The following is a 6,000-nucleotide window of genomic DNA, read 5'->3' as shown; positions in this document are numbered from 1 at the left end:
ATATAAGCATCAACTCATGGATATTTCTTTTATACTTTGGGTTATAATCCAATATTGCTTTATTCATTTTGTTCAAATTTTCCAGCTCTGGGCATTGAGAGCTCTTTGAGTTGACTCCTGTGTCCCTTTGGCATGCCTTCTCATTATAATCTTTATATTATTATTATTATTTTAGGAATTAATTATTTTTTGGCACTAGAAGATATTCAAGGTTCATATTATTTCCTGCTCCATTCCTAGAATCAGTCTTTCTACAAAGAATCCTGATTCTTTTTTCTGGAGAATGTTAGCAACCAAGATCTGGATGATAGATATGTTCGTTGCTACCATGTGTGGTCACTTCTATACCCTCTCAGTTAACAGAGCAACTTTATGTGTGCATAGTAATACATATGCATAGACATATATGTATATATATTTCCCTATGTAACCATCTACATCTATATTAAGATAAACATGAATTCACACTGTTTCCAACTCTAATCCTATTATTGCATGGGTCATTCTAAACTATTCTCCTTGCTTATCTATAATCTCCGACTCCAACATTGAAAACCTGGCCCCTGCACTCTGCCATCTCTATACTTAGTTGTTCAATTCCTTTATATGAATGTATAATGGTATTAGAATGGTGAACCCTTACTCACGTGGGAAAAAACTTTGCCAGATAGCTTACTTGTGGATGTAAAATTCATTTTACTTTAGTCCTTTAATCCTCAGTCAGTTTCCAGTTAAAACACTGTTTTACAAAGTTTGTTAGGTCAGCAGAGTCTCCACACCTCCACCTGCCCCAGTGAGATTATAGCATACAAGTGCAATTCATCTAGATTCTTTCACCAACAGTGTACATTTAAAATCATCATTTGGGGCGCTTGGGTGGCTCAGTCAGTTAAACGTCAGTTAAACGTCCGACTTCAGCTCAGGTCATCATCTTGTAGTCTGTGAGTTCGAGCTCCACATCAAACTCTGTGCTGTCAGCTCAGAGCCTGGAGCCTGCTTCAGATTCTGTGTCTCCCTTCCTCTCTGTCCCTTCCCAACTCATGCTTTGTCTCTCTCTGTCTCAAAAATGAATAAATGTTAAAAAAAATTTAAAATCATCACTATGTATCAGAGATTATTCATACTGTTGGGAGGAAGAAAGTGAATAAATAGCATGCATCTCAGGAACTTATTAAGGCTTCATATATGAAATGAGAACTAAGAGAAATCAGTTTTAAAAATCAGCTTGAAAAGACTAAAGGAAGTGAGACACCTGGGTGGCTCAGTCAGTTAAGCGTTCAACTCTTGATTTTGGCTCAGGTCATGATTTTGACTCACTGTTCATGGGTTTGCGTCCCACATAGGGCTCTGTACTGATGGTGTAGAGCCTGCTTGGGATACTCTCTCTCTCCCTCTTTCTCTGCCCCTACCCCACACACTCTCCCTCTCAAAAATAAACAAACATAAATAAAAGAGTAAAGAAAAAAAGGAAAATAATAGGAAAATTAAGAGATTGAATAGGCAGGTAATAATAAACAGACCTCAGATATCAGAAATAATTTTTGCCCCTCAATAAGTCTTAGCTCCAGTGATTTTCATTCCAGTTATAAAAAAGGAAGTTGAATCTATAGGGCACCTGGGTAGCTCAGTCTGTTAAGCGTCTGATTCTTGATTTCTGCTCAGGTCATGATCACAAACTCAGTTTGTGAGTTTCAATCTAGCATCAGGTTCTGTGCTGCCTGAGTGGAGCCTGCTTGGGATGTTCTTTCTCTCTCTCTCTCTCTCTCTCTCTCTCTCTCTCTTTCTCTTTCTCAAAATAAATAAACTTATAAAAAAAAAAGAAAGTAGAATCTAGATGCAATACTACTGTAAAGAAATGAAGCATGGACACTCTAAAAGGTTTATATATTTTCAGAAGTTGGTAAATAGAATTAAAATAATCCCAAGCAAAATATAGAGCACTATTTCTGCCCTCACCTAAGCCATATTGTAACAATGATCACTGATTCAATGCATGATTTTATCTATCTACATTAACATTTATTGTGGAAGAACAAATGAATATTTGTTTAAATAATAAAATTAACAACATTGCAATGTAATTATTACTAACTATAAGTTAGATGAAGGCTGAAAAGGTTTATGTGTCTTCTACAAAAGTTCATTCAATGTATAACTGTAGCTTTTCTAAAGCCTTCACTGATAACAGCTTTACTGCTCTTCATAGTCTGTTAAAAAGTTTTTTCGATTCAGCAAAAATGTATTGAGGGTTACTTTTCAGCTCCATATTAGAAATGAACCACCTCGCCTCTGATTATTGCACATCAGGGTGCCCTGCCTGCTGGAGCTGTTTCCTGGCTGTCCTGAGCGAGGCGGCAACTCTGAAGCAGTTCCATAGTGTTTCTTTGTTACATCATTATAAGTAGTGCTGCTGCTGGAGCTCCCCTTACAGCTGATATTTCACATATAAATTCCATGCTATTGTTACTCTCCAGCAATTGCCTAATGCAAAGGAACTGAGTCCTAAACGCTGCCTTATTTCTAAAAGAAGAAGTATATAAATGACAGTGAAATTATATAGACATTAAAAGTATGGCTTTATGAATTCTGCCAAATACATGCATTCATCTATCTACACACCAATTAAGAGCTGGAATATTACTTTACTCCCCGAAAGCTGCCTGTGTTCCTTTCCTAACCTATTGTTCTGCTTACCTAAGAGAACCATTTTTTCTGATTTCTATCATCATAGATTAGTTTTGTTACTGAAATTCATAAATGCAATTATATATTATATGGTTTTTGTGCAGTTTCTTTCACTCAGCATGATGTCTGTGAGAGTCACCTCTGTGACTGTGCTTATTAACAGTTTGTTCCTTTATATACTGATGAGTTGTATTACATTTCAAGGATATTATTCTTTTGTTGTTGAATACTGAGTTGTTTTCACTTTGGCTATGAATAAGCCTGCTAAGGACATTCTTGGACAAGATTTGTTGGGGGCATGGGTTTTCATTTATCTTGGACAGATACGTAGGAGTGGAATTGTTAGGTTGCAAGGTTAATGTATGTTAATATACCTTTTTTAAAAAAATTTTTGACTATTTTTTATTATTTATTTCTGAGAAAGAGAGGGACAGCGTGAACAGGGGAGGGGCGGAGAGAGAGGGAGGCACAGAATCTGAAACAGGCTCCAGACTCTGAGCTAGTTGTCAGCACAGAGCCGGACGCGGGGCTTGAACCCATGAACCATGAGATCATGACCTGAGCTGAAGTCGTACGCTTAACCAACTGAGCCACCCAGACGCCCCTGTATATTAATATATCTCAACTTGATAAGAACTTGGCAGAGTTTTCCAGGATGGCGAAAGCATTTTACACTCCTGACACTCACCGGAACTTTGGGTTATTCTGCATCCATGCTAAGATTTAGTGTTGCCTGTCTTTTCAAGTTTTAGACATTCTAGTGGCAGTATAAAGGGATCTCATTGTGATTTTAATTTGCATTTTACATGATAACTAATGCTGAACACTTTTTCATGTGTAGGTTCATCATTCATGTGACATAAGTGTTCATGTATTTTGCCCATTTTTAAATTGGACATTTCTTCTATATTGCTGAGTTGAAAAATCCCTTATCTTAGGAGTACAAGTCCACAGTCAGATATATCTACAGCAAAATCTTCTCTCAGTATGGCTTTCCTATTCATTTTCTAAACAGTGACTTATGATGAGCAGTTCTTAATTCTGATAAAGTCTAACATATCAATTATTTCTTTTATGCTTAGTTCTTTATCTTCTGTAAAGAAAAAAAAAGTTTGCCTTATGCAAAATCTCTAAGATATTCTCCTGTGTTTTCTAGTAGAAGCTTTATAGATTTAGTTTTAGCCTTTAGCTTTACATATATGATTTCACAAATTAAAACTTATATATGATGTGAGAAAGAAAAATCAAGATTCATTTTACCCCCACATGAATATCTGCTTGTTTCAGCATTATTTTTTTGAACTGAATGCAGGACTACTCTTTACCCTATTAATCAGTTCACTGTAAAAAAAAAAAAAAAAAAATCAGTGAACTGTATTACACATGGGCCTATTTGTGAATTCAAGTTAGTTTTATTGTTCTATTTGTTTTTGGCCATTATCATACTCTGCCAATTATTGTAGCTGTATACTACATCTTGAAAACAGGTAGTACAAGTTCTCTAACAATTTGTTCTTTGCTTATGATCGTATGGCTATTCTAAGTTTTTTGCATTTCTATTTGAATGCAAAACCAGCTTGTCAATTTCTACCAAAAATCATGTTAGTTTTTGTTTTGGATTACATTGAGTCTATAGATGAGTTTGAAAAAAAAAAAAAACTAAACCTTAATAACACTAAGCCTTCTAAAACATTAACATGATGTTTTTCCCATTTTGCTTTTCATTAAATTTACTTCAGCAAGGTTTTTAGGGGTTTAGTGTAGGGGTCTTGTACATCTTGTGTTAAATTTCTCTCTACGTATTTTATGGTTTTGATGCTATTATAAAAGGTGTTTTATATCAACTTTACTTGTGTATATTTTACATATGATAAAATAGATTTTAGATATGTTTCAATGAGTTTTGACAAATTTATATCCCATGGAATTACAACCACAAGAAAGACAGAAGACATTTTCATCATCCCAAAATGTTCACTTGTGTCATCTTTCAGTCAACACTCCACCTCCTAGGGCTGAGCAACTAGTAATCTGAGTACTGGAACTTTAAATCTTTCTTCTCTAGGTTCATGTAAATGAAAGAACATCGTATATACTCTTTTGTGTCACACTTACTTCCCTCAGCATAACGTTTTTGAAATAGTTCCATTTTGTTATGCATGTTGGCAGTTTGTTCTTTTTATCACTGAATAGTATCCCATTATATAAATCTCATAGTGTAATTGTTCATTCACTTGTTACTGTTCATCAGAGTTGTTACCAGTTTGGGGCTATGATAGATATATGTGTTATGGACAGTCCCACACAAGGTTGTGTGTTCATAGGTTTTACATTCTCTTGGTTAAAAATCTAGTAGTAGAATCATTGGGTCATATGGTAGGAATATATTTAACTATATGAAGAACTATAAAATTTCCTAAACAGTAATAACATTTTACATTTTTAACAGAAATGCATGAAATTTCTACTTGCTCCTCATCAGCATTTGGTATTGTAAGTTTTTTTTTTTTAACTAAATTGACATTTGGTATTGTTAGTTTCTTAACTAAATTTTTCTACTGTGTTTGAGTTCAGTCCTTCATTGAAGTTTTAAGGTGAAATTCCCTCATTACTAATGATGTTGAACATAAACTGATATGCTTTTATTCTATTCTATGTGGGTTTTGTTTTGTTAAATGTGTTTTCAAATACTAGGCTAATTTTTGGATAATTTTTTGCTTTTTGTTGAAATGGAACAGCTGTTAGTATATTCTGAATATAAATCCTTTGTCAGATATATGAATTATAAATTATTATAAATACTATACTGTAAAAACTACATCAAAATTTTTTTGTTGGGAACATATGTATTACAAGCATTAGTGAGATACAGGGATTTGCAAATATTGTTTGATTCCAGCAACTGCCTAGTCTAAATGAATGAAATCTTAGCTAATGTCTTTTAAATAATGGTAGTCAAATTACCGGATGAAGGCAAACAACATTAGTGGTGAAACCTTGTTGGTGGTGTCTTCCTGTCTTCCATCTAAAATCTTTCTTCTAGAAGTCTTTTCTTTTTTTTTAATGTTTATTTATTTTTTGAGAGAAAGATAGAGTGTGAGTGGGAGAGGGGCAGAGAGAGAGAGAGAGACAGACAGACAGAATCTGAAGCAAGTTCCAGGCTCTGAGCTGTCAGCACAGAGACCAACATGGGGTTCGAACCCATGAACTGTAAGATCATGACCTGAGCCGAAGTTGGACACTCAATCGAGTCACAGAGATGCCTCGCGTTTATGTTGTTTTAAGCCACATGAGGTATTTTGTGTTATTTTGTCA

The sequence above is a fragment of the Hyaena hyaena genome, unplaced genomic scaffold, assembly GCF_003009895.1.
Source record: "Hyaena hyaena isolate Hyena2069 unplaced genomic scaffold, ASM300989v1 scaffold_8, whole genome shotgun sequence".
Classification (NCBI taxonomy): Eukaryota; Metazoa; Chordata; class Mammalia; order Carnivora; family Hyaenidae; genus Hyaena; species Hyaena hyaena.
The sequence above is the reverse complement of the archived record's forward strand: the minus strand, read 5'-3'. Positions refer to the sequence as shown.